We start from the raw sequence: 6806 nt of genomic DNA on the forward strand, positions 1-6806 counted from the left end.
AAAAGAATGTTTCTGCCTTTCCAGCAACTACCACACCAGTAACTGCTCAGTATAGTGTGAGACCCGCAGATTATCTTCTCCCAACTATGCCAGGAATTTGACTGCTTTGATCTTCTGTAGGCCTTATGCAGATAACCACTGCTACCATGAGTTCATGATTGTGATAGCCATGTCATGTCTAGAATACAGCACTTCACAGCACTGCTCCCAATTTCTGGCTTTTACATTTGTTCTGCCCCTACTCTGTGACAGTGTCTGAGCCTTGGGGTCGGGGCTTAATTTAGATGCCCCATTTGAACTTAGACCTCCATTTCTTGTTGCTGTCACATTTTGACTAGTCACATATTTCTCCACCAACTTCTGTCCAAAACAAAAAGGTGCTTCATTGACCAAAGTAGACAAGACACAAACAAACAAGAGTTGTATATTTACATGTACATAAGCTTTTCCCTTATCAGGGACTCTTCACATGTTATAAAATGCTATCACACCAAAGAAAGGGTGTTTTATACAGCTGCAGTCCTTCATTAGAAGCTACTTGGTTCATACCAACTAGGTTTCTTCCTGTCCTATGTCTAAAGTGTATGTTGCATTTATTAATATCAGTCCAACAACAATAGTAATAGCCTTTATTGTTTTGAAGGTCTCCATGTTCAGATCATTTTACAGTTAAGATATATTCTGTAAGGAACATATATAGCAAGGTGATAAGCTCTGGGATCCATCTGGCACCTTCCATGAAAGAAAACTCAGGAGATCATTTACCCATTCCTAGCTTCCTTTGAGGTAAAGAGAAGCAGAAAGCACAAAATTGAAAACTAAGATCAGATCATGTGTTGTTGACTACTCTATATTGGATAACAAACTGGTGTGTGTGTGTGTGTGTGTGTGTTTTGTGTGTGTGTGTGTGTGTGTGTGTGTGTGTGTGTGTTGATGGATGCCTACTCCATGTAAGACCTCTTCTCCCACTCTCAGAGTTCCCTCCAGTTACCCAGGGTTATTTATCTAGGATGGAATCCCCTCAAGATTTCCCAGTTCTATAATTTGCATGTCTGCTGGAGTCACCTTCTTCAGGTCTTGTTTAGGAAAGACCTCATTAGACCTCATAGATACAGCCTCCCTGACATTTCCAGAAGACACAATCTCAGAGAAAATTTCCAGTTCCTCTCACAGTCTTTCTACTCACTCTGCAATGATCCCTGAGCTACAGGTTCAGAAACTGTGTTGTAGATGAATCCTTTGGGACTGGTTACCACATGATCTCCTGATCTCTGAATTTTGATCAATGGTGATTTTCTGTGATGATCTCTACTAGTTTCAAAGAGAAGTTACATATTATATGGATTGAGCAGACTGTATTTATGTATGTAGAAATATAAGAAAAAGTGGTCCATGAATCTGAGAAAGAGCAAGGAGGGAACATGTTGGTGTTTGAAGGGAGGAAAAGGAAGTGGTAAAATTATGTGGTTATATTAAAATTTCAACATATAAAATTATTGTTAAAAAATCTAAACTAATTCTTACACCCTACTCAAAGTCAAAAAGTTGACAAAAATTACCAAGAAAATAATAAAAGAGATCCATATTTCAATATGAAAAAGCTGTATTGATTGTGAGCCACAATCCCTTTGGCAATCTGTCTCCCTTCTGGGAATGTAAAAAATATCAGCTATACTACATGGAGTATATCAGGGAAGGCTAAACAGTATGTTCCGTTGGACTTGAAATGATAGAAATATTCAGCAGAGACCTTGTGTTTTCATTCTTCTTTATGGGACAGTTCAGTGCCCAGAATTTTGTGGAATGAAACAGCAAAGCTTAAAGGATGGCTTTATTCTTTATTATCTTATCCTTGCTACTAAGAATTGAGTGCCAATTAAATCTAGGATATCATCTGGTTTAAACAGATGATCCACATGGCCTTACATCTTCAGAGCAATTATTCACTCATCCATTCCTCCATCCTAAAATATCTTAGAATGAAGATGCTTTGTAAGCTACAATAACTTATATGTAATTTTTAACAAAAATCATCAACATTTATCTCACAACAATCCATGTTTTCTGTCCTCTATGATTTCATAGTCTTCAAATTATGGATGCTACATTCTCTTGTTCAGCTACATAACATTTTGCTTTTCTAAGGCCCCCAAATAATGCATTTTCAATAGAAACCTGATTTAAGTTTCAAGTGTTTACCATTTTCTATACCATGGTGTGTGCTATCATAACTCTCCCTTGATTCTGAGCAGCAGCAGCAATCTACAACTCAAAGGCAGCTACATAATCACAAGAGGAAACAATGTCATCACACTAGGCCATGCTACTAAAACTACATAGGTTATCTACAATTGGATGTATTATGGCTCTTTAATTAAGTGACTTGAAACCATTGTTACCATAAGTAAGTTCTACATTATTTTAGCTATTTGTATCCTCGCTGCAAAACAAGGAGTATGTAGTATCTATGAATATGGAGTAAATGTGCTCATAAAATCTCATATACTTTAGACACTTTTCCACCTGAGTTTAACACTTTCCCATTGATGCCTCCTTATTTCATGATGGCATGAATAAAAGTGTATGTGTACATGTGTCTGACTGTATGGACATTATTTATCAATATGCCTCTGACCATCAGAAGGAAAGAATAGCCCGAGTCTTGGCTTCCCAAAGGCATTCTTTTTCTAAGCACACAAGTATTTGGCCCTCATCACTGTGAATGTAGCCTTTCCTTTAGACTCTAAAACAGACATGACTCAGTCCTATCTTCATGTTGGCCATCTTAACAGTAGAGAGCAGCACTAACACATATCTATCTACTCAATCAAAACCAGCTTTAGAGCTGCAATCACTTTTAAACTAGAAAAAAAAAGTCCCCAGGCTCCTGATTTACATGCCACCCTGGAAGATATCCAAGTCTCTGCTTAGTTCATTGACAGTCCTCATGGTGGTACAGACCACACTCACCATCATCCCACTTAACCTGGTGTAACATGTCCACTCTATTCAAAAGGGGGAACCAAGTCTCTTCCAGAACTTTGTCTTCTAGCTACAGTCTTCCCTGGTTCCATAAGATTCATTTCTATGGTAAGTTTGCTATAATCATAGTATCAAAGCTTATTGGAGGTAAGTGAATTGCCATGAAAGTATGGTTGGATGACTCTGGGAATCAAGTGATGACCCAGAAGTTAAGCATGCTTATTTTTCTTTCAAAAGACATCAGTTAAATTCTCAATGTTTACATAGTAGCCCTAAACCATTCATAACTTCTGTTCCAGGGTAGAGTTTTGATGCCCTCTTTTCAGTTCCTTAGATACAAAACATTCATGTTATGCACATAAATACATGCAGGCAAAACACACATCATATAAATAAATCTAAAAATATTAAAAGATTGGATACCTTTCAATCTTAGTAGAGATGAAAGTAGAAATGAAATATTATTCTTATTATTATGATCTCTGTGGTTTCTTGAGTATCCAACACTAAATTCACAAATGACATTGTAGAGATATCATTTTCTTTATCCACAATGAGGCTCATTGACCAATGTGCTGATTTGTTTGTTTGTATAACACCCAAGATGACTCAGTGCCCTTACAAGTGAAATATAAAAACTATCTTCATAAAAATAATGGAATAGCTTTCATCTGAAGGAACAAGAATAAGACTAAGAACTAACTACTAAATACAAAATATGAAGATAACACCATGAGTTATCTTGAAAAAAAACATTTACATAGAATTGAGTGCTTTAAAGCACACTTGAATTCAACAGTTCTAGTATCTCTCAGAATGCTTATCTATTTTTCTTAATCATCGATACAGAATGGAAGAAGTCTTTTATGGATGGAGCAACAAGGGAGCTATTTTTAAGGAAGATCTGGAACAATCCTCAGACTGACTCAAGGGCTCTAGTTAACTTCAAGATTTATAGGAACATAGTTGAAATTTGCTGCAAGATAATGTAAAACTTTTGATCAAGCTTATTCATGAATTTGCAAATCTAGGAGATATCACGCTTTAATAAGTAAAATGTAGTGTATTTGAAAAGTGTGCTCAGATATTCCCAGATAATAATATGATATTTGTAGTGGGTAGCCATCTACGTATTTCCCAGACCCTGCAACCCACCTATCCTTTCATTTGTAAGTTAAGCCACTAAATAAACCTCCCTTCTAACTACATGGAGTGGCCTTAATAATTTCACCAATAGATATTCGCTAAACAGTAACAGAGCATGGTGCATATTGAGAATGATGGTTATTTGGATAACTACATCTTCATGAAACTCCAGCCCAGGCTTCTCTTAAATCCATCATGGAGTAAAGTACAGAACAAATGAAACCTGCTACAAAATTGGTAACTGCCTTTCCATCCATTTCAATGGGAGTTTATTTCCTTTGTTCTTCAGGGGATGGCATAGATGCTTGACTGTTGCAGAAATGCCACAAAGCAAACACGGGTTCCAGATCACGCACTTGGATGCTGGTTTTCCAAGTGCTTTGTGAGCATGGTCATCTGATTAGACTGGAATGGGTGAGTGAGGTCTCAGCTGAGCAACTTCCAGGAAGACAGGAATCAGATAAGGCTGCTAAAAGTTCTCTGAGAACATTATAGACAGGCATCCTCAACACAGCTTTATTAATGGAGAAATATGCCTCTAACCACTTAGTAGAATATGCCTTACTGAGTGAACCAAATTATGCCAGTCATTACAGAAATTCATGGGTAAAACTCTAAGATAGAGATATGCACGTGAAGGAAAAAAGGAAAACAGAATTCCTTCCTTATCAGTGTAATGTCTACAAATAAGTAGGTATTTTCCTGGATTAACCAAGTTTGCCATGCTTAAAGTGCCACAGAAATTTATAAGCCAAGAACTGCCTAGACTATATCTTGCTATTTGCATACTTCATCCTCAGAAACCACAAATGGTTCACAGCTGTTTTAAAGAGATGGACTTATGAGAAGAGCAGTAATTAGCCTGAGACTGAGAGTAGAAAGCACAATGGATTTTCTGGTGCAGATTTTCAGCTTCCTACTAATCAGTGTCACAGGTAAGAGAGGGAAGGACATTTGAGCTCAGAATCCACAATTCTTTTCCCTAGGGAAGCTTGAGTCTAAGATAACATTTTTCATTTTCTTTCTTCTGAATATCAGGTGGTATGAAGTTATTTTTTTCTCTATGTCTACTAACTTCTCTTTCTTTTCATTGTCTTCCTCTGCTCAGTGTCCAATGGACAAATTGTTCTCACCCAGTCTCCAGCATCCATGGCTGCATCTCAAGGGCAAAGGTTCACCTTGACCTGTAGTGCCAGCTCAAGTATAAGCACCAGTTATTTGCACTGGTACCAGCAGAAGCCAGGAGCCTCCCCTAAACCCCTAATTTATAGCACATCCAGCCTGGCTTCTTGAGTCCCAGCTCGCTTCAGTGGCAGTGGGTCTGGGACCTCTTACTCTCTCACAATCAGCAGTATTGAAGCTGAAGATGCTGCCACTTACTACTGTCAGCAGTGGAGTAATAACCAGTGCACACAGTGATACAGCCTGGAACAAAAACCCTTTACCTCCCTAGGGCCCAGCTGCTTCCTCCTAGTATTGAAATGTGGCCAAGGGTTTGATGGCAATAATCCACACAGGGTGCTTTATGCCCTGCTTTTAAGGTCACTTGCATCTTTGGGTAACTTAGTATCTCCATAATATCCTATTCTACTTCACTGCTGTTCTCAAGTTTGGCGAGTGTTGGTTTATTCTCTGTTTTGATTCTGTTTGTTGAAGGAAAGTGTAGCAGTCACCTCTCCTCAGCTATTTTACTGGAGTCTCCAGGAGCCCTCTTACCTTGTTTCTTCTACCTGCACTGATCACAAAATCTTCTCTGGCATTTATCCTTCAGGGCAATAAGTTACTAAAAGAAAACTACCTCTGTGCTGCTACTAAAAGTAGGATCCATCTTTCTCCATCTTATGATTTCCATTGCCAGTCTTTCCTACCAAAAGTGTCTTGTCAATTTATGCTTGAAGTGATTTTCTTTCCAAAAAAAATTCATGGCAATCATATATTGTATTACCTTTCTATTCTCATGACAATTCATTGAAACAATCCACTAACAAAGAAATCAAAACGGCAGCAGAGAACTAATAAACGGTCAATAAATTTTTCCTTTTAGCTATTTATTTATTTACTTATTTATTATTATTCCCTGTATGTGCCCAAACGCAAACACACACACACACACACACACACACACACACACACACACACACACACACACGCATATGTATAGAACAACATTCTGGAGTCAACTCTCCCCTCTCACCATGTGGGTCGCAGGCATTGACCTCAGATTGTCTGGCTTCATTGCAAGTGTCTTTACCTGCTGAGTCATCTGTATCACCCTTAAATTTTTTCTGGTAAATTCTGAAAAAATAGATCAAAGACAACACTAAAGTATAGAAAAATTGTACACAGACATTGGTTAACAAAACTGATAGTGGAAAATGATCATTCTATCAAAAAGAACTTGCAGATACAATGAAACCATGATAACATCTTCACAGATAGAGAAAAGTCAATATTAATATGGAAACTGAGTCCAAAAGAATATTGCTGGGAGGCAATACCATAACTAATCTTAAGTAATATAACAGAGCAAGAGTAATAAGCAGTCTGAAATTAACAGAGAAAAACTCATAGATAATTGAAACAGATCTGAATGCCCAGATTATGTCAAAGCAACTAGAGTCAACTGCTTGGCAAATAGGGAAAAACTCAAACTCACAAACAAATGAGCACAGAAGAAA

General features: G+C 37.6%; 1 pseudogene; it reads left to right on the forward strand.

The window, feature by feature from the left end:
• The first annotated feature begins 5014 nt into the window (after positions 1–5014).
• Positions 5015–5547, forward strand: LOC131906377 (Ig kappa chain V-IV region S107B-like; annotated as a pseudogene).
• The last annotated feature ends 1259 nt before the right edge of the window (positions 5548–6806 follow it).

This window comes from Peromyscus eremicus, chromosome 3 (assembly GCF_949786415.1).
Source record: "Peromyscus eremicus chromosome 3, PerEre_H2_v1, whole genome shotgun sequence".
NCBI classification, from domain to species: Eukaryota; Metazoa; Chordata; class Mammalia; order Rodentia; family Cricetidae; genus Peromyscus; species Peromyscus eremicus.